This window comes from Aythya ferina, assembly GCF_964211825.1.
Source record: "Aythya ferina genome assembly, chromosome: 17".
In the NCBI taxonomy this organism is placed as follows: Eukaryota; Metazoa; Chordata; class Aves; order Anseriformes; family Anatidae; genus Aythya; species Aythya ferina.
In genome coordinates, this window is record NC_140316.1 from 12,753,929 (window position 1) to 12,776,219 (window position 22,291).

Sequence of the window (22,291 nt, forward strand, 5' to 3'; positions counted from 1 at the left end):
ACTGTAATTGTTGGCTCTCGTGTTCGAGGCAGCGCTGAGCAGTTCTCCCTCTCCCCCTGTGTTTTGAGGACACGGATGCTCAGTCTTGGCCCAGTACCAGCGCCTGCGTTGTGCGGAGCCAGGAGCAGCGGGGCAGGGAGGGTTTCTCTTGGCAAGGCCACGGTGTGTAGGGCACTGCTGCCCTGCAGAGCCGGACTGCGATAACTTGGAGGGGTTGGCCCAGCCCTCTGGGTGTGCTGGAAGGGCTGTGGAGCGCTCATGTCTGTGCTGATGGCTGTTTTCTGCCCTTTGAGGCCAGGGATGAAGGAGTTCCCCAAACAGGATGGGTGGAAGGCAGGAAGGAAAACTACAGTCCTGGGCTACTGTGGGTGGAAAAACTGCTCTTGCTTTTGAATTTGATATAGTGAGACTTGTGTTTGAGTTTGTACTGTGTTCAGCAGTCCCCGCTGTCTCTCCAGGCAGCTGTCCTCAGCCTCACCGTTATCACCGTGGCTGTTTGCTAGTGATAAAAGCCAAGCTGAGGAAGGCTGGGATCCAGATACTTGGAAAATGGACAGTGCTTTCATTTGGGCTTGTCTCTTATAAGAGATTGTTGAGGTGGTATGTGGATCTGCTTTCTTAAAGACCTGAAGTATGCTTTTACTGACTCTTTGGGCTTTGTGAAATGCTGGAAGAACATCTCCAAAAATAAAAAATAAATTGGTAAAACTTCCCTCCTCATTTCTTAGTAGCTGCCTGTTACGAATTGAAATAACTCCCTGTGCCATTCTCTTCCCCTTTCTCTTAAATGTAAGCTAGCTTGTGTCCTGAATAAAAGTGAACTTACTGTACTGCTGCTTGGAATAAAGTGCCTCTGTCATTGCCAACCTCCTGCTGCCGGTGGCTCTGGCAGTGCTGTGCGCAGCAGAGACCTGGTGATGTGCAGGTGCTGCCTGTTCTGTGCTGCGACCAGCTGAGAGCGGGCTGCCTCTAGCAGGAGGGCAGGGTTTGGGTAACGTAGCCTTGAGTTAGCAGCCTTTAAGGAAAGCAGCCAGCGTTCTCTGGCTCCCAAGGCTTGCACCAGGGCATTTGTGAAGGCTTTACCACCTCCTAGCTCTCCTTACCTGCTGTCCCTCTGCTGTGTCAGAGCCCAGCATCGCAGCAGAGCCTGGGAGCCCGCTGCCTTTGGCAGCCTCCAGTCTGAGCGAATGCTCAGGTGTTGCCTGGGCTGTGCTCAGCTCACCCCAGAGCTGATGGGCGCCGCTTCCTGACGTAAAAGCAGCCGAGAAACTCTAGCCAGGGGCTAAGCTACATCAGGCTGCGCTTTCAGAGGTTAAGCTGATTGCAGATCTCTCATAAATAAATCTTTCTGTATTAATAAATGAATGCCTGCAATGGTTGCTTTATTATGGTGCACGGAAGCTTTCAGAAAGAAAAATTTCCCGAATGAGCCATTTGTGCAGTCTCTGCTGACTTTTAAAGATCGGTGTCATTAATTGAATTCTGCCCCCTCCATTAGAAAGGGAGCGCGCGCTCTTCGCTCACACATGCACTCGATGCACTTGAAAGAGTGTGGGAAAATCTAAAAAATGCAGAGCTAGCTGCCTTGCCTCTGTGGCAGTTGGGTTATCGGGTTGTTTTGGGGAGAGTGGGCAGCCTTTCAACGCGATTTTCTTACACTTGGGTCTTTCGGAGTGGGAAGGCTTCCGCGCTGAGGCTCCCGTAGAGTCGTTGCTTGGCTGTGGAGACCTGGCTAGGTGTCTGCTGCTGACTCATTCTTCCTGCAGATTTTCTCATCAAAGCAAAATGCATCGTCCATATATTACGAGTAGCTCCATTCTTCTTCCTACAGGGAAGCGATACCGGTTGGAAATCGATCGCGCCTTACCCAAAGCATTGCAAACGTAATAATTAAGATCTACTTAATTTCTGCGCTTGATAGGTGGGGAGACAGCAGCGTGTTCTTTGAGGCTGTGCTTTGTCTTTTGAAAATAATCTTACCAATTTTACACAAATGCTGTATTACAGCCCGCCCTTATTAGCCACTGATTAGAGGGTCCTTTGTGAAGTGTTGTCTGTTGCTGGCATAATTTAATTAATATGAAACCAGTGAAATTCCTATGGAAACAAAACAGGAGCAAATTGAATCCCAGATAAATGCGTGTTCTGGACTACGAAAGTGAGCACAAAACTAATTTCTTAATGGGACCACTAGAAGAGCAAACAAATCTACAGAGCTGCGGTTGTGTGCCTCAGCTAGAAATGTATGTTTGTGGATATAATTAAACTTCAGTTAATAACATATTGTCCTCGGTCTTGGCGAAGAACTGGATTTGGGCTGTAGCTAAGTGCCCAAAGCGTTCTGCTAGATTAACTTCTCCGTACAGCTTCAGCTGGCCTAGGGCTTTCGTGGCACTTGGGGATTTGGGGCGGCTGGCTTGTGCTTCAGCTCGTTCCTCGCGTGGCTCCGAGAGCGTGACAAACCCTTTTGTGCAGGGGGATGCTGGAGAAATGGGCTGCTGGCCCCGTCCCTGACCCGCTGTGGGAGGCGGTGGGCGAGCTGGGAAGGCAGCCTTCAGCAGCCGTGCGTGAGGAAGGGTGAAGTGTGAAGGTGATGCTTCATGATTCACTTTTTGCATTGCAAATCCTGTTTCGTAAGTAATCTGCTTCCACCGATGCATTAAATGATTTATTATCTCAGGGCTTTTCTTCACTCTGGAAAAAAAAAAAAACAAAAGGCGATCAGCTTTTTTTAAAGCTCTGTGCTGAATATTATATGATTAAGTTGTAATTTTGAAGTGACGCATTTGGGCATATAATTTTCAAGACCATCTTTGGTTTCGGGGATCATAAATGCTGGTTCCAGCTGTAATGAAGTGCTGGGCTACTTAATATGCTCCTATCATTGTGTGTGTCTTTTGTTCAAATTATTAAATCACGGTAGCTATGACTATAATAACGCGGTTGTTTTATGTCTTGGAACAGGGGAAAATAATTTTATTTAGCAGGAATAATGCAATTGTAACATGCCTCTGGGTTGGAGTTAAAGGGGGAGGTGGTGCAGGTGGCTGGCAAGCCAGCGCTGCTCTCGCTGACTTTCTGCAGAAATTCTGCTGCCGTGGAGCTGCAGTGTGTGTGTTCGTGATGGGACGGCTCCTGAGCAAACACCGGGGTGTTTCTGAGTGGAAGCAGTAGAAAAACATTATGGCTGTGAGATGCCAGCTGTTATGGGCAGCAGCCCGGGTAAGTGGCTCACATAGGGGCTAAATACTGGCTGTGAGTTGCCGGCCAGCCCGGGCAGAGCACTTCTTGGCACCTCTGACGGCCATCCGCAGGTAAGCAGCTGGCTGCCTCCGTGGTTTTATGAAGCACAGTGGCAGGGAAGGACTTTGAGATCCTCTGGCACAAAATGCTTTGAAAATAAAGTATTTATTTCCCCTTTTTGAAGGGGAAAGGTGCATTATGGTTTCTTGAATCAGGATGACTGCACCAATTCAAATGTAATTTGATAAATGAAGTATAAAGGCCCAGGGAATGACCTCCTGTAAAATACAGTGCCTGAATCATTTGAGCTTTAAATCTTGCTCCACATCTCTGTGTTTCCTGCTTGTGCTGTTCACTAAAGCAGCCTCCTGTGCCCTGTTGTTTTGGGGTTGATAATGGATAGCTAAGTGGTGCGGGCTGAAAAGAAGATTTCTGTATAAATAAAGCGCTGTGCTTTTCTTTGCATAAAGCGCCTTGTGGATATAAGGGGCAGAAACCCTTCTGATTTCTACTCCTTTGTGTTTGTAGCTGGGCCCTGACATGAATTTGTGCTCTTTGCCTGCCCTTCAGTACCTGGTTCCTTGTGGCTTCCCTTCCACTTGCAAAACCTCGTGCTTCCCTGGCTGCAGGGCAGCCTGTGGTTCCTTTCCAAAGGGATTGTGAGGATTTTATGAGTTCTTGGGAACTCAAGGGTGTGACCAGCTTATAAGTGAGGGTGAAGGTTTTTTTTTTTTTTTTTTCCTTTCTGGTTTGGGGCTAAACATATCTTGAATATGTTTAACGCTTCCGATTGCCAGCATATCAGCAGGAATCTATTTTTCCACTGTAGATGTGTCCCAGCGTAATCTCAGACGCTTGCTAGGGCTGCCCACAAAGTTTTGCTGGTCCTCCCCTGAGGACCGGGTGTAGGAAGCGATAAAACTTTATTAGAGTTAGTTCCTTTATTCTTGGTAAACTCCTTAAGAGGAGCGTGTTTATGCACTTGAAGGACAGTGGAACAAAAGTTGCCAGGCTGGGCTTTGCTTGAGGAAAAACCGATGTTATTCCCTGCCCTGCAAGCTCTTGGCTCAGCCCCAGGGCTGCTGCTTCTGCCTCTGCTCCCGTCCTCATGGGTGCAGCCGTCCAGAGCCTGAATCGAGCAGCCCAGCTTTGTCCAAGCTGCTTCTCTGCAGCAGTGTGATGTCCTGGGGATGCGAGAACCCTGCAGAAGGGTTGTAGCTTGGGCAGTGCTCATTTCCTCGGGCGTTTCATCGTGCCACGCAGCTGCTGTCGAGCTCTTGTCCGAGGGTCTTGTCCCTGGGAGGCTCCATGTGCTCACCCCGCTGCAAGTGTGCACAATGTGCTCCATCACCACCTGCTGCAGAAGTGTGAAATAAAGGGGGTTTCCAGGCATTTTGAGCTCTGGATAGGAACCTGTTGGTGCGTTCCCTGTGCAGCCCCGCTGATAGCTCTGCGGGGTTTCTGCAGGCTGGCTGCCCCGCATGCACTCTCAAAGTAGGGCACTGGCCAAGAGATCTGGGCTGGCAGCGACATGGAGCTGGCAGAGAGCAGTCCAAGCAGGTAGGAAGTCTCAGGAGCTCTGGGAAATTAGAGGGGAATCTTTTTTTTTTTTGACTTTTTTTTTTTTTTCTGGGATATGCCAAGAGTAGGCAATTCGGATAGGGAATACCTGGCACAGCACGATGGCGGTTTAGCCAGCTGCCCTACCAGGATGCTTTTGCCAGGAGCCTTTGGGCCTATTATTCTTAGTGTAAATAAAACTAACTAAAATAATTGCTACTATAAATAAAGCTAAATGAGTATGTATATCTTGAGTCTCTGACTGCACCTTACGTGTTCAGCATTTCTTCTTTTCTACCTCTGCAAGCAGTTAATGGAGAAGGAAGGGGCCAGTGGTGGGTACAGACGTCAGCCAGGCAGCGAGAAGGCCCCTAATAACTTGCTCCCAAGATGAAAGCTGCATTTGTATGGTCTGAATTTCTTTATTTTACTGTCTCCCTGGTGGGGAAGAATTACTGGTGATGGTAGTTGGTAGGCCAGCTCCTGTTGGGAAACACTGAATGGGGGAAGGACTTATTAAAGGAAATCTGTAGTAAATTCCTTGGTAAGTGCTTTTTTTTCCTTATTCAAAGAGGTGGATTATAACTAAGAGCCCATTAGCACCAAGAGGTAATTTTCTTGTGGCAGTACCTTATTGAATGAAAGCTTGGTAGTCGGTTTCTGGCTGGTGGCCTCAGGAACAGCCCCTGTATAATGCTGTTCCTAGGGTTTTATTTTATTTTTTCTTGAAATAGATGTTGGTGCAGCTCCTTCCTCTGTAGCTAATAGAACACCTTGGTGAGGCACGTGTCAGTATGTTGAATTACACTTTTCATTTGCTGCAGCCAGTTCTAGTACTCTCTCCTTTCACCCACAGGATTTCTAGAAGACTTCTTGAGAGATCCAGCCCCTTTCCCCACAATGCAGAGACAAAAAAACAAAGAGCTCACTGTGCCTCACCTCTCCGGTGCTGCTAGGGAAATTCGGTGGTGGTTTTTGCATAGGTACTAAATTTAGAGGAGCAGAAATACTGTGAAAAGTCATGGTCTGGTTCCTGCCCACAGCTGTCCTTGCACCAAGGAGGAGTCAGAGCTCCTTGCTATAAAACCTTCTGCACTGAACACTGATTAACTAGTAAGGGATGGTAAGCACTCTGCTTCCCTTACATGAAGTAGGTTTTGCTACTTCTGGCTTGAGTACTCAATAATAATGGATCTATATTTAAACAAATTGCCAAATTTTTCCTAGGGTAGTGGTAAAGAGATGTGGGAGAAGTACATAGCAAAAAGAGTATCTCAAGGACTGAGAATTGCTGCTGGAACTGAGTACCACTTTGGTTTAAAATATCTCTCGTTTGCTCAAAGAAATGATAATGTGTTCCCAAATATCTCCACCCTAGCTGTTGTTTCTGCAGGGTAGCTAATGCAAAATCCCTTCTGCTGGGTAGGAAAAAAATGGTGAAGAAGGTCATGTGTATTTTGCATCTTCCCTCTTTTTCCCCTCCCTCCAGCCTCCAGTTAAAGCATGTTTGGGCTCGAGTCCCCAGAGCTACCCAGGTGCAGAGGATATTATGGATTCTCCATATTGCCAGCCCTAATTTTAGCTACATTCAGCATAGTTCATGCCAATACTCACCCACTTGCATTTGCACTTTTGGTAGCAGTCATTACACAGTGTGAGCTTCACACATGTGCCGCTGCTCCTGCAGCTCAGCTGGCAGCAGCGATGTGTGTTCCCCACAATAAAATAGTGGGGTTTGCGTGGGCAGGGGGCTGGTGGGAGGACACACGCACGTGAGCAGGTCCCTGCGGAGCGCTGCTGCTCTGCTGGGCTCGTTGCAGCCCGCTGGAGGGAATTGTAGAGGGGGAGAGGTCTGTAATTCCCTTCTGCTGCTCGCTGAAGTGGAGAAATGGCTCTGCGTTGCGTGTTATGTTCTCTCGTGCACTTTCACTGTGAGAGGGCTCCCAGTCCAATTTGTCAAGGCAGAAACTTGACGTGAGTCCAAATGCACTTGACAATAGTCTCTCTGCTGTCAAAACCTCTCCTTCTGTGATAAAAACAAAGCTCCTGAGTAATGCTCCTCCTTCCTTCCTATGGCTCTTAAGAAAAGAAAGACTCAGCATCCTGGAGTTGTTCTGGGGATTTTTTTTTTTATATTCAAAATGCTTGCACATTTTTCCCTTTAGAAATTTGACAGAGCAGTGTGTTCAAAACAAAGATAGCCACAGAGAAATGATTTGGATTTATGCTTTCTTTAATTGGACCACATAAGATTTTATTTACTGATAGTGTCCAAAGGGAGCTGCAGAATATTGCAGGAAGAGTGAATGTGTCCATTGTGGTAATACGCTTTTGATAAATGCATTATGGCATAGTTATGAAGTCAGGAAGAAGCCTTAATTACTGTTATGAAGCCATTAGAGTCTAAAACAGCAATCTGAGCTCTTGTTGCAATCGCGTTTTATATTTCTTCACTGAAGGCCTTAGCACAAAAAAGCGCTTGTTTTAAGAGGATAATGTCTTCATTTCATTTCCTTTGCCTCTTTTAAATGCTGCAGAAGTGACAGTGGGTACTTGCATATGAGAGCAGTGAGCTACAAGGGTTCACACAAAGAAATACAACTTTTTTCACCCAGCACATACTGCTCCTACTGGCAGGGAAGCCAAGGCCATACAAGCCATGGGCTGGTTTCTGCTAATATCCACACTCACGTAGTGTAAGAAACTGCTGAACTTCTTCCTCCCATCTTAAAATGGGAAAAAGGGCAGGATTAGTCTCCAGGAACCCTGTGTAAAGCTTCCTCTGGGGCTGAGGAAGGAGAAGGGCTACTCTCGAAAACTTTATTTTAATCAAAATAGCTGTGGAAGATCAGTCAGTGCTCTACACACGAGGCCGATGAAGCGTCCGGCCTGGTCACCTCTGCGCGGCGAGGAGCCTGCGCCGTCCCACTGGGCTCCTCTGGTGGCACCCCCAAAGCCAAGTGTTTGGAGCCCACTGTTCACAGACCAAAAAAGTGTGCAAAAAGTGTTTAGCTTTCACGTGTTGACTGGGATTTCATTTCTTAACCTATCCAAAAGAAGACCGTTCAGTGCTCGGTCACCTCTTTTCATGCTTTGTAAATGTTTGACTCTCTGATAGTGCATTATTGATGGCAGATGTTAATTTAATAGAGTGAACTTTGTTACCTGTCAGGATATAAGCATCTTAATTTAAAAAGAGGGGGGAGAAAAAAAAAAAAAAAAGAAACCTGACAAAAATGTAGCTGTAAATCAAAGGTCAACAGGCATAACAGCGTGAAGGTATTGTTTGCTCAGTTGTTAAATTGATACTGCGATGCTTTCTTAAATGTAATATTTCTTTAGTGACAGGAAGGTTAAGTACAAGTTGTACTGTTATGCGAAATGAGTAATGAACCTTATTTATTAGTGTTTTTCTAAAGCTGATTGTTCAAAATAATTGCAAGTGCAATGTGGTAGCACCAACGCCTTTCCCTGTGGCTTTGGGAAGTGGCTGGTTTGAGCCCCTCGCACTATTCTGGTTTCATGCTGGCTCTGATCAGTCCTCATTTTGGGATGTGACCCTTGGCTGCCTGAGGAAGCAGTGGGGCCCCTTGTTCATAAGCTTGTGGTTAAGAAAAGAGCACCTGGAAGAGCCCTCTCCAGGAGCAGGTATGTCCTTGATGTACCAAACCATGGTACCAGGCCATGGGGGTGCCGCGTTGTGTTGTAGGGGGACGAGTCTCAGGCAGTGCTGTTTGTAAGGAGTATGGGATTCAGGCTCGGCAGTCGGAAAGATAATTTTAGAAATCTCAAGAACGTCTGCTCAATATGTTGGAACAGTTTCCTCCTTTTGCAAAAGTGTGTTTATCTTTGCTGTGGGACAGGGTCTAGCGTGGTGCGTGCAGCCTGTCCCCTCAGACTGTTTTCCTGCTTTGGTTCAGTTATCAGTAATAAGCCAAAACAACCCTCCCAAACATTTAACTGTTCCAAGGCTGTCTGTTTTTTCTCTGTTCAGTTTTCAGCATACTGAGCTGGGGAAGGTGATGATGATAAATATTACTGCCTTGTTTCCAAAAGCTGTTGGGTAAGATCTCTCACTGCAGCATCTGAAGCATTACTGGAAATATTCGGAACTGTTATAACAACATCTCTGGTGTAGTTTTTCTTTTCTAAAAGTCTTTCCCTTCCCCCTACTTCTGGTAGAAAACGCTAATTAGCAGAGAGATTCAGGTGAATCATGCAGCAAATAGTGAGCGTAGAGATGCTCCCCTTCCCTCCAGATAGCAGCATTAATTCTCAGTGTGCTGGCAGTGCTGCTGCATTTTTCATTATGTTTGTGCATTTCCAAATTGTAAGTGTTTCCAGTTATGATGGTTTGTACCGATTGCTTGTTGGGACAGGCTTTGGTGTTCTGAAACTTGGGTTGATTTCTTGAAGCAGGGCATAAGGCATTAAAATTCTCAGAGCACTGCATCTCTTTACAGTGACAGCACTCCAGATGAAACCGAAGTACTACTGCTCGCGAGGAGATAAGCTAAGTACGGCTTCCTCTCCAGAGCACTCTGCTCCGAATAGCTCTGCGATTACAATTTTTATCTCTGCTTGGTTAATCCAGTACACAGTGTTTTGAGCTGATGTCTAACTTTCAGTCCGGTGTTGTTCTGCAGTTTTCTGGTTTAAAACCATCACCAGAAGGTGCCCAGAGTCACTGCAGTGGTATTGCTGGGTTTGCATTTCCTTGGGCAGGCTTGAGGACAGGGACATGTCTGATGGGGGCTGCCCAGCTTGCCCTGGCCACCATGGGTGGATTTTAACCCCCAGGGATGCTTCTCTTCTTGTGCTTGCCGTGGTGCCTTTCCTGTGGGTTTTGTTGACCAGAGAATACCAAACAAGCCAGACTTGAAAGCTGAGACAGAGCAGTGGGGAAATGTTACCAGCCTTCCCCTAATAAACCCTTGCCCTTTTTAAAATCCTGGAGAAAGCTGGAAACTGCTGCAGGTGGTTAGCATGCCCCAGGCAGTGGCTCATTTTCCTACCACCCGGTGCAGTGAGTGCTGCCATCCAGTGCTATGCACTTGCAGCCCTGTGCCCATCCCTCTCCCCCTGCCCTGTCCTGGTCTGCCGGGGCTGTGTCCATCCCTGGTTTGGCTCCATCCCTTGTGAAGTTTCCTGGGCAGTGTTTCACCCCAGCTGCACGCATGTGTTAGCAGATGCTGAAACCAGCCATTTGTCTTCAGGCATTTGGGGCAAACGCCAACAGAAAATGGCACAGAGGACGAAAAGTAAATTGGCCTTCTAAAATCCTTTCAGCTTTAAGTATTACAGATATAATTAGAAACAGAGGCAAGGATTATTATCCTATAAGTGCCTTTCTAGTCTGTTCTGCTTTTGTAACCTTTCTTTTTTCATCTGTCATTCTGTCTTGCTGCATTGTTTCTCCCTGCAGCCTGGCGTCTCCACCGTCGTGTCCCGTTGCTGCCTTAACGCGTAGTACCGAGTCTGTTTGCTTTTTCCTCTATTTACGTCACAGCTGTCGTCTTTTGGCTCTGCATTGGTGTTCCCGTGAAGCCACCATCATTCAAACAAATAGGGAGTTCTTATCACTGCAAGAGAATAGAAAAGATGCCCTCTGCAACTGCTTGTTCCTAGCTGCCTGGGCGGGGCGTCTTCCCCCTTTGCTACTTGATAAATTAAGATTGCTCAAAACAAAACAAACAAAATAAAACACCATCAAATTCATGCAGTTGCCAACTAGCAGGTTCCCTTCTGCTCATGAGGGGCTGCCTCTCCCTACCTTGATGGGCTGGGGGGAAACAAAGCAGGGGAAAAACAAAACAAAACAAAAGAGCAGATGTGCAAAAGCCCTCAAGTGTGCTCATGTGGCAGAGCCCTTCCCTGCCTCTGCACACCACGGTGCCCAGGGGTGCTGGGGAGCCTGGAGCCATCTGACGCAGCATCAGGGTGCTGCTCTCCGAGGATCTTTGTTCAAGATCCTGCTGCTTTTCTTCCCAAAAGGTATCACATCAGGCGGGACTGTCTGTGGGAGCTGTGCCCCATAGCGCCTTTATACCTGATTTTCTCCTAAGCAGCTTGTGTCGGTGTTTGGTGCACGCTGGGGATGTGCAGCAGCCCCAAACCCGGGCTCTGAAGCACGGTGGCTTGGGCACCCTAAAGGGAATGGCAACTGCTTTTAAAACAAACAAAACTCCTAAAATGTTCCCTCTCTTTATTTCTCGGATACAACTGCGATGTTCAGCCTTACCCAAAGGGAAATCGATGGTGTGTTTGGACTCCCTGTTGCTCTCCGTGTATGTGAGTGTGTTTATCTTGTTTAAGGAGTTGGTACATAATCAGTCTTAAAATTAACTGACTGCCTGTTGACTTGTCACCCTGTGAATGAAAACACATTGCTTGTAATTTGTTTGACATTATTCTGTCCTGTTGTCAGGCTTCTAATTACATTTAGAACATAACCCAGATGTCTGTCTGTCTCTTTCTGTCTCTTTTGTTGTTGTTATTATTATTATTTATCTCTTTTATTGGAAAACATGGGAGGAAATATTTCTTTGAAGTGATGGAAATCTATCTGTTCCCGTCTTCTCAAGAGATTAGTTTGTGGTTGTGGGTTTATCTTTTAAAAGCCTGGCTCCTTGTGAAAGGTGTGAGTTTGGGCACCCAGAGCTGTTTTTAGTCCTGCGTGACTTTGGATCTGACTTTCTGTATGCTCTAGGGGTACTGAAGCGCATCTGCGTTAAAATGTTTCTCTAGATACTGCTGTCTAAAAATGATCGCGTTCCCCACCTTATTTATTTTTAAAGAAGAGATAAATTGCTTTTGCTTTTTAGAAGATTAAAATATTAATGTATTTAAATATAACAATGAAAGACAGGCGAGGCAGACGGGGTTGCCCTTTCAAAATGTGCACAAATGAGCAATCTCTTATTGACTCCACTGGATAAGCACGTAATGCTCCTTGCCAACATTGGCTTTTGATAATTAGCTACGGGAAAACTCAAGCTGCTCAACGGGAGGTTTTATTGCTCAGAAGCTATCCTATAACTCAGAAGCTGGTGACTCTAGGAAAACTTAAGCACCAGAAGCACAGTTTTCCAATAGCACCCTGGGTCACCAATGTACTCGGGGCCTGCTTCCCAAAAGCATTAAGCCACTTAAACGTCAAGAGGCTGCTACTTTCTTATCGGGACTTGTGAACACTTTGCCTCTGATCCCACTTAGAGAAAGCCCCAAACAAGCTGCCTTCCCCATGTGGTGGAGGTTTTTTAGCTGATGCGCATGTGTGGAAACTGTTCTTAGGTATAAGAGACTTGACTCTTGGTCCCTGACAAGTACTGTTTGTTGTTTGTTTTTGTTTTTTTTTTTTTTGGAATTGTTGATAACCAGCTTATTATTTCCTGCTTGTGAAAGATTACTATTATATTTAAATGCTGTTACCTTTAGAGAAAATAGTCTGATCTGGCTGGCTCCAGCAGGGGACAGATTTTTTTCCGTTCTGCAAAACTATTCTCAAACAGAGTTCGTGGTAGGGGAGAAGGAAAAGCATGGGAAGGGCTCAGTGGGTTGCCTTAGGAAAAGAAAAACTCCAATGTAAGAATAAAAGCAATAAAGCGTGCGTTCAGTACAAGTTATATTTGTGAGGCTGGGTATAGAGACTGCCAATTACTATGCGGGCCCTGCCATTAAATGCAAATACATCCCTCGTTTTCCCTCTGCATCCTGACCGACAGGATTTTAATCAGGGTGCCTAGCTTGAAGCAAGCTGCCTTTTTGTGTTGCCTCTGATCTGCAGTGGTGCTTTCTGACTTGCAGCTGTTGTTTGGGGTTTGGACATGGGTTAGACCTGCAGTGATGGGCTCCTGGATGTGTGCTGGATGATCCTGTTCCGAATCCAGAGCACAGCTGTGAGGGAACCCTCTGCTAGGGACAGAAGCTAAGCCCTGGGTTTTTGGAGTGGAAGAGGCGCCTCCCTAGAGGGACAGAACTGATGGCAGTGCCTGGGCTGTCTAAAATGCTGCTGGGGTTTGTGCCGAGCGGCTCGTGGTGGAGATCAGAGCTGGGAAAGGGGCCGGAGGGAAGGATGTTGTCACTTGGAGTTCCTCTCTAATCCCTTCCTGCCTCTGCTGGCAGCTAAAGGGGGAGGAAGGGCATTTGTGTCTCTGGGCAGCCTGGCCCGAGCCCGGCTGCCTGCTCAGTCAAGGGTCTGCCGGCCCCAGCTGCCTCTGAAGATCTCGGCCTTTATAGGAGCTGACAAACAAGCATTAATTGATGACTCACCAGCCCAATAATGTCAGAAATGCTAGTTTTATTTTGCTGTTCCTGCATGTTCTTCAACCTGTAACTGCTTTATGTGGGTTTTAGCCTGGAGAGAGGTTACTGCGCCCATGTAGAGCAGAGGATGAAAATGGAGAGTGCGCTCCTGGAACAGAAGTGCCTGCAATGCGGTGCGGTGCTCCAGGTGGATCGGTTCCCTTTGTGCAGCAGAAGGGAGTGGGGGATTGCTGAAACCTTGCTGTGAGAAGCTGCTTTCAGTCTGAGCAGCTGGCGGAGCAGGGTTTCTCCGAAGGTGGAGGTGTGCTGGGCTTCACTTGCTTTTTCTCCTGAAGCAGCACAAACCCTGCCAGTGCTCCCTACCTACGTTTGTAGTCACAACTTCAGGAAAGCTGTCAGCACATGTGGTTACAGGTTTGGGACTTGAAGTGACAAAATTGGTTCTTGGACTGCGAGGGGGAAAAGTTCTTGAAACGGCAGTGGAGCACGAATGTGATATGGCAGCTACAGGGGGAAAATCTTAACAGAAGCAAAAAGGTTAGTTTACAATTGAGCTAATGAGGTAAGGAATTAAGAAGATACAATAGCAAAATAGAGTTGTATTTGTATTTATTATTTATTGTATTCCCTGAAGAGAAGTCCCCTTGGCTCATTAAGCCCTGAGCAGAGGCCGTGTCCAGCCCCAGCTGCAGGCTGGGGAACACGGCGAGGAAGCGTTGAACCCTTGGCACCACTGCTTGAGCACCCTGCATCGTGCATCCTGCTCTGTGTTTACTTTGTTCTGGGCAATCTGTCTCCTGTGACAATACATTAAATATCTAAACTCTCTAGATCATGCGTGGTTTTGTTTGTTTTTTTTTGGTTTCTTGACTCTCCTCCTGTTATCCCCGGTAAGCTCAGCTATTGCTCATGTCGCATATGTGGCGTTCAGCCTCTCCTACCCTCTTCCTCTCCTGCTGTGACAAGAGGAGCTGTTTGATCACTTTCGTTAAGAATCTTACCTTTGCAACTGCAGCCTTCTAGAGGAAAAAAAAAATAATACACCAAAGCCAAAGAAATCCCCTAAACCGTAAAAAACCCAAACCGACGAGGCTTTGAAGAAATGTTGATTCCATTTAAATACATAACACACACACTCGGGCTTTCTCTCGGTACCTGCTATCTAATTTCCCTTCTCTCAATAGCCCTGAATAAGGCAGGGATCTTTTCTCTGTTTGAGCCTCGCTGTTTATGAATAGAGCAAGTCTTATCTGGAGCCCTGCGAATGCTTACAAGTGCGAGGCGCGCTCAGATGAGCAATGTGCATAAATAGCGAGTAGTTGAAGGACCGGGTCCTCGGAATAACAATTGCCAAGAGCTGACCCTGTTGAATACTTGATGCAGCAAAGGGATTCGTGCTTGCCAGCTCTTAGGTTGCTGGTTCTGGCTGGGGTAAGGGGTAACCTGCAGGTTATGGGATTTGTCCCACAGAACGGGAGTCAGCCGGGGCTGAACTCAAGGTGATCTCCTTCTCCGGAGTCCTGCTGCTCTTTCCAGGCTTTCAGTAGGGTAAAGAAATGGTGCTGAGGGCACCTGCAATAGGGCGGTGATTTATTTTCCTCTGTAATCAGTGTTGCTGACGGAGTTATCCTCCTGCTGTCCTGCTTTCTCCTTTACATCAGGCTGATTTTCCAGGAGTAATCCTGGGTGCGCTCACCTACAACAGGCTCGTAGGACTGGCTCCCAGCTTTGACACAATCCTCTCTAATGCTCTTCCTCCTCTTACTGCAGCCCTCCTGTAAATGTTTGCTGTACCAGATGTCAGCATCACACTTGACATTCCTCTGTATCCCTGAGCTGTAAGGGAGAAGGCAGGAGAGCTCGTTAACCTGTGCAGGCTCCTCTGAAACAGGAGAGCTGCCTCCCCAACCTTGGGATGCAGGAGCTGTGCCTCCATGACAAGAGCATCTCTTCTAAGCACTTCCCAATCCTTCAGGGAAAAGGTTGCAGCAGTACAAAGTTGTTGCTTATTTAATTGCTGTTACCGCACTTTGTGTTTAGGGCAGCATTTTAAGTGTCATTGGTACATGGGGTTTGGCAAACTCATTACTTCTGTCCTGCTTGTAACAATTCCTGGGTCTTCCTGGCCCTACCTGTGGAAAATAACCAATTTGTACCATCTTGGAAGGAGGGAGGGGAGACTCTAAGGAGAGCCTGCTGAGGCCAGGCTGTTTCAGAGTTGGTGGTGCTGATGCTGAAGCTCTCATTTTCTGCTGGGTGCCTGGGACTTTTGTTAGCCTAAAAGATCTGATGCACTGCTTTCAGTGCAGAAAAGTGCCCTTAGCTGCGTTTCCAGGAGGCAGCTAACACGCACACGCGTTATCTCTGTAACATTTCAGCGATGATAAGGCATCTGTAGCTCTTTCCGTGACACAGGTTAGTAAATCCAGCAGCAGCCCTTTGCCTCGATCGTGCCTGCCTCGCAGTTGTGTGGCGCTGCTTTTTGGCTCCGCTGCAGAAAGCGGTGTGTAGTGGGCACAGTAGGATGTGGTGATGTAGAAATTAAACACGACTTCTTGCACTGCAGACTTGTTGGACTCCAGCTCCTCAGCTTCAGTCTTCCTTGGTCATCCCTGCGCTCGCCACCTGCTTCTCATCGAGGACGCAGGCCAAAACGTGTCACTTCTTTGTTTTGATGGAAGCCTTTTGTTCTCCACATTCACACCCCTTGCACACTGTGTAGGTAACTTCCACCCTGTCCCTGGGGAGGAGAGACGTGCTGCCGACGTGCACGGAGCCAGAGGGCTGCCAAGGAGATTGAAGCCTGGTTGAGAACAGCAGCAACTCGACTCGGACACAGGAACTGTGTCGATCACACCACAGTTAAGATAAATATCTCTGCAGGGTATCTCAGGTACTGCCATAACCAGTACAGCTTTGTTGTTAATGCTGACCTTTTCCCTGCCCGATGGACCATCCGTCGGCAGCACCCCCTGGAAAGGTACAAGAGAAGTGTATCCTGACACCTGTTGTCAAAACTGGCCCCTTTTCCCTCTGCTCTAGGCTGTCTTTTGTGATGTTTTCCAAATGGCAACCCGAAGTATGCAAAGATGCGTGTGTTTCTGTGAGCACAGCTGCTGCTCTTGACCCATCTGCCAGAAATTCTGCTCTTCAGACACAGCTTGCTTCCTCCTGATGTCTGTCTCCCTCTTCCATTGGAAACAAACATTTTAACACAGCTTTGCTTAATGCAAAAGAACAACCAAGTCTCCTTTTAAGGGCATGTTTCAGAGCACGAGTGTGTCCGAGGATGGGCTGAATCCCCTGTCAAATGGGTGTTTTAGTTTGGACAACTGGACAAAGTATCTGTCGCTGTGGGAAATCTCTTCTACTGCATAGAAATTCCTTGAGCAAGCATGTCTGGGTGATGCCTAACTCAGTTAGTGTAGGATGAAGCTTCTTCCATTCTCTGTCCTTCCTGCTCCAACAAAACCCAGGTCCCTGCTTCAGCTTTACTGGGAGATGAGCGTTGCACCTTTCTCAGCAGCACAGCTGGTGCTGGTAAAGGTGAAAGACCAGCAACTCGTTCCACTACTTAAAAGAAATGGGGTGTGTGGGAGAAAAAACACACACACGCAACCCACAGACCACAAACTCGGGTGCAGGCTGCTTTTCCAACACCTGCTTCTCACCTCTGCTCAACGGGGCACGTAACTGAATTAGGGAGGGCCTGGATCACGCAGTCAGGCGTCTTCCCACATCACGGCCTTCTTGCTGCCAAGGACGTGCTTGTGAGACGTCCTCTAATTCGGTTAGAAGTGCTCTTCCAGGAACTGTTATCATTAGGGAGGTTGAGATTCTGGAAAATGAATGGATGCAGCCGTACAGGATAGTTTAGCCCTTCCCTGAGTGCTAAAATCATCTCTGGAGCGAGCAGTGTCCTCGTCCTGGTCTGGCTGCTGCTCTGGTGGCTGGGGACAGCAAGCTGTGCGGCTTCCCCTTCCTCTTCCTCTTCTTCTTCCCCTTTCCTTGGCCAGAAGCTGGAGCAGAGAGAGCTGCCTCCGTCCTGCTGCACCTCTCTCCTCTTCGCCGTGCTGCTGAGCTGACTGCAGCTGCTCCACCGAGTCAGCCAGGCACCGTGGGGGCTTTTCAGCCCAGCGGTTCCACCTCTGATGCATGTAGGTCCTGCCAGACAGATGAAGATTGCTTTGGCTGAGTGTTGCTGTGCCTGGATTTTAACAAAGCAAGCGCCTGATCGTGGCTTACGGGGCCGTGCCTTGATGGGGAACAGGGAGAGACATGGGAGGAAAATCAGCAGCCCCCGTCGGGCTCTCTCACTTAGCACCTCTTTGCTCTGCTGCGAGCTTTGTCTTGTGGGCTGTGGGCTGTACAGTCTGCTTAGCCAGCTCTGCCATTCAGTGTGTGCTTTTTTATTTTTTAAATAGAGGAGTGAGTGTGAAAGAGGAGCAACAACAGCTTCCTAAGCTCGAGGAGCAGCGCGGGAGGCGAGCAGCAGCTCCGGGGCAGCGGCCGTCGTGCCCGTGGAAGAGCTTCCTCAGCGCCCGCTGCCTGCGGGATGAAGCTGCATCTGCTGCTGCTGCTGTGCCCAGAAAATCTCTGGGCCTCTTTATTGTAATCGTGTTTGTGCATTCAGACCAATTTTGATGGTTATGAAGGTTCAAAAAATCCCAGAGATCTTAATAAGCTAATTTGGTAACTGTTTGTGGCTTTTGTTGTTCCTCTTTGTTGTGAGGACAGAACTGGTTCGTACTGATGAGTGCTGCATGAAAATTATATTATTAGTAATTACTGGTAATTTCTTGTCTGGAAGCTTCAGGTTTGTGGGAGCACTTAAATCCATTTGCTTCTCTATTCCCTCTGGCTTTGCTGTAATGTCTCTCGGCACCGTGTACCTCAAGACACTTCAGCAGTTCCCTTTTCTCCATGGCAACTTAACCGTGGCGGCTCCTGTATCGCAGAGAGCTGCTTTTCCCTTTTTGTGCCTGAACGTGGCTGTTCTGCCCGGTGTCTGTCCCCAAACCGGGCAGGCTCCTGGGACTGAGGGAGCAGTGCCAGCCCCTGCCTGGGGTGACGCCTTGGGGGGAGCACAGAGGGACCGGGGCAGGATCTCCCACAGCATCACGTTTTCTCCTCCTCCCCTCAAAAAATTGTCATTTTTATTATTTAGTTTTTTTTTTAAAGCACGGTGTGGTAATGTAATGGGTTCTGTCAGCTGGCAAAGCTAAGGATTAGTCACAGCGGCTTGTTTGCTTTCCTTCTAGAGAAGCTGGCATAAAGGTAAAAAGGAAAAAAGCGTGCCGCTACGCAACAATCCCTGGAAAAAGCCAACTCGAAAAAGCCAACTTTTCAGAGAGAAATGGGGTATTGCTGTATTTGCTCTGCACGCGAACATCACCTGGCTATTTTGTCTCAAACTCCTATTCTAGGTTTAAAGTAGGGGTACTTCTGATTTTTTTGAACGGGGTGTGGGAGGTAGCCTCACCTGGCACAGCAAAGTAAATGGAAATAAACGGAATTATTGCTTGTTAGCTTTGAGTTAGGTTTTTCCCTATATCAAAGAGTGAGTCCTTTCATCAAGGAGCATCTTCAAGACGAGAGTCACCTTTACCATAAAACGGGGACCATCCACTCAGACTGTGACTAACAGGTGGCCTCCCCACAACCCATGCCTTTGGGCTTGGTTTGGTTCCTGGCATCCCAATTCCTCCTGACTGTGCCTCCATCTCCTTCCCTTCCATCTGCCCAAGTCTGGCTCAGGTTAGCCTCAGCCTGGAGGAGCTGGGTCAAGAGAACCATGGCCAGAGGTGAGAGGAGCGGCTGGGACGAGGGCAGATGAAGAGGGGTGGCCACAGCCCCACAGCAGCTCTGATGAGCTGGGCTGCAACCCCCTGAGAGCACCCAATGAGGGTTTCCTGGTGAGGCAGCTCCTGCGGCTGCTCCAGGCCTGTGTGAAACTAGCAGCCAAAAAAAATGGGGCTTTTTTTGCCCCTTTCTTTGGGTTCTGGGATTTTTTGGCATTTCATGCAGTCCTGAATAGAGTTGGACTAAGTTCATCTACATTTCAGACCCATTCGTTTTTCTTTAAGGTGAAATTCTCCTAACTAGATATTCCCAATAATAAAATTTTAGATTTCTTCTTGGTGTGAGATAACGAAGGGGAGGCTTTGTGGTGTAAGCCTTGTCCAGGTAATAGGGTGGCAGCAACTTGGGTAACAGTGTGAGCATCCCTCAATGCCTTTTGGTTGGGAAGACAGCTGAAGCTGAAGGGTAAACGACTCGTTCCTCAGCAGCAGGCTCGTGGTCCAGGTCGGGTTTATATTTGTAGCTTTGAGTTTTGTTTTTATTGGCCAAAGAAACGCTTACGCTCTTCTCGTGCTCTGTGAACTCAGCTGCCGTGCCCGTCAGTACTGGGAGAGGGAGGAATGTGCGTTCGTCTGCCTGCTTTCGGAGGCTCAGACCCCGCAGTGTGTAAAACCTTTAAGTGCCAACACATCGGCAGAGGGACGCGAAGCTTTCTTCTGGTCCCGAGAAGCGATGGGTGATTTGCTCTGGTTTGGAAAGTAACGACTTCTGGCTGGTTGCTCCCTGTAAACACCGCGTATTATTTATTTCCTTCTGAATTGATTTCCCCCCGCTGCCCCCCCGCCTTTGCAAGCGATATTTAACAGCACATGGAAAATGTGACTGACCCCTAAAGGTCAGCTCGGAGTTTACCATTCTGCTTTTATTATCCCGCTCGTTGGAGAACACAACATATTTGCTCTGTCTCCTGCCCAGATTTGCTTTTTTGCGTATACCTCTTTTTTTTTTTTTTCCACGTGCGAATTTTAAATGGGATTTCTGTAAAATATGGTGGCAGTGAAGCTGTTCGCAGAATGTAATTTACTGTATTTTATAGCTTCTGCTGATCTTTTTTTAGTTTCTTGCTAATGATGATGATATTGATTGGAGCAGGGAATTTTTACGCAGCTGAAAGGCAAGGTTGGGCCATTACACAGAGCTTTTTTTAAAGACTCTCATACAATAATAAACATATGCAGGCAGCAGTTACTGGAACTCATTATTAAATAGCTGTAAAACCTCTAACAAGATAAACCATTTAATGTATTGACTTGTTTAGTGTCCTTAGCTCTGCTTTTGATGAAGTGGCAGCTCGAGTATATCTTTAGAAACTAATTCCAGAGAAAAACGCATCCGTCAGGCTGAAGTATTTTTCAAGACCCGAAAAGCAGTCCCGTTTTTTTCCTAGGCAGAAAGTCATGTGCTGTTTATGAAGGATGCTAGCAGGGAAGCCTTGGCTTGCCAAAGGGAAGAACGGAGGCAATCGGCTCACAGCAGCACAGCCCCGATAGGAGAGCGAGGTGCACACGTCGCACGCGTGCTCGTGCAGCTCCTCGTTCGATGCCTGGCATGATTTGTAGGCTCGTACCAGCTGAGCAGAGAGAACGGCGAAGCCTCGGTGGGGTGCGGGTCGCACATGATCTGAGACGTGTGTGCCTGGAGCCAGCGATGTTAATTTGAGGTGCGCTGTGTGAGTGGAGCAGCTCTGCGAGCGCTGCCGGCAGCTTCTCCTTGTACCACGGTAAGCGACTCGGCTTTTTATTGCACGCTGAGGGTGTTTGTCACAGGGGTTTCTGTACCGTCCCGCCGACAGCGACGCGAGAACCTTGTTGTGCTTTGAGCTAACGAGCCTGAACCAAACATCCCTGACCTTTTGAGAAATGCTCGCCTGCAGATTTGCTTTCGAACCTCGTGGAGTTCGGCATGGCTTTTCCTTCTGGCTCCTGTGGAAAGGTGCCGGGGTGTGCAGTCGGTTGAGCTGAGCACCAGGCAAGCTGGGGATGTTTTTCCTCTGCCTGGAAAGGGTTGGAGATGCAGCAGGCATCTCACCGAGTGATTCAGTTTGGAACAAACAGCCTCCTTCCGTGCATGTTTGCGTCGCTCCCAGTAGAGCCGGCTCGCTTCTGCCAAGCACTGGAATGTGACTGGTTTCCAGAACAAGAGCAGAGCATCCTGAATTATTTAAAAGCCATTGCTTTCTTGACAGATTTTTTTTTTTCCTTGATGTCACATAACACTTCTCTGGAGTAGGCATGTGTGTAATGGAACATACTTAAGCTATTTTTTTTGCTGGGAGTGGCTTATTAGTTTGCAGCTGAAAATGTGTGCACCTGATAGTAATGTTATTTTTTAATTTTATTTCATTCCTGCTCTCAGCAGGGAGGTTGTTTGACCAAAAGAATCAATTGCTTCCATTACACTTTCCCCAGTATCTATTTGCTTAATCAATCCCACGTATATTCTGGAAGACTTTACCCAATCTGGAAAAAAGTTAAGGAAGTTCCTTTACGTTTGGTGACACATTAACAGCAAAAATCCCCTTGCAGATCACTAACTGATGCTAACTCTTACCTCCGAGTGCCCGCTCTGCTGGAGAACCAGGGAGGACCTCGCACACGTGTGTTTCTCCCTCCAGAATTAACTTACTTCACCAAGTGTTTTTCTCTTGTCAGCTTTTTGAGGCTTTTCTCTTTCCCACTGTGGTTTCTATGGAAATGTCATGGGTTTGGGTGGTGTGTAGTAACCCTCCTGACTGCAGCACAGTCACTCTCTGAATTGCTTAGCTTGTGCTAAATTTGTGCCTGAATCATGCTTCGGGAAAGGGCCAGAGGGTGCTTGACATTAATGTTTGGGGTGCCTAAGGTCACTGTAACTAGAGGTGCCACTTACAGGCTGCAGTCCAGACCAGACGCCTCCTCCATCCCGCCGAGTTGAGAAGAGTAAGCAAAAAGCAGCTTGGGGATGGTTGCTGTGCTGTGCTCTGCAGCCCCTGATGCTGCTGCCTGCTCAGAGCAGCCCCAGGGAGGGCATTGCTGCTCTGGGAGTGGAAGAGGACAGGGACCCGTGTGGGTGACCCCGAGCAGCGCGTTTCCGTCGAGGGAAAGGTTTGTCTCTGCCGCCTTTTGCAGAACTGCTACGTGCCAGGACATCTGAGGGAGCTGAGGGAGAGTTTTTAACTCTCTGCACAAAGCTAAATGCATTTAAAAATAAAAACTGATGGCATTTCTTTCCGATACCCCTAGTTCGAGCCCTAGCAGTCCCTTTTACAGCATTTCTCAACACCGAGAGCAGGGCAGCGGAGATATTTGAGCTCTGCCTGCAGGAACAGGGGTGTGTTACAGGGGAAAAACGAAGCACCTTGTGTTCCAGCAGAGCAGCAACT

The 22,291-nt window shown here is 47.7% G+C and overlaps 1 protein-coding gene across 10 annotated transcripts in view; it reads left to right on the plus strand.

Moving 5' to 3' along the window:
• PITPNM2 (phosphatidylinositol transfer protein membrane associated 2) overlaps positions 1-22,291 on the plus strand; it is a 133,732-nt gene that overhangs the window by 24,740 nt on the left and 86,701 nt on the right. The window contains exon 1 of one of the 10 annotated variants that reach the window (XM_084539422.1): positions 20,320-20,650. The exons of the other annotated variants lie outside the window; for them this stretch is intronic. The gene's annotated coding sequence lies outside the window, so the exon portion shown is untranslated. Of the gene's footprint in view, positions 1-20,319; positions 20,651-22,291 lie in introns of those variants that run through there. 10 annotated transcript variants of the gene reach the window in all.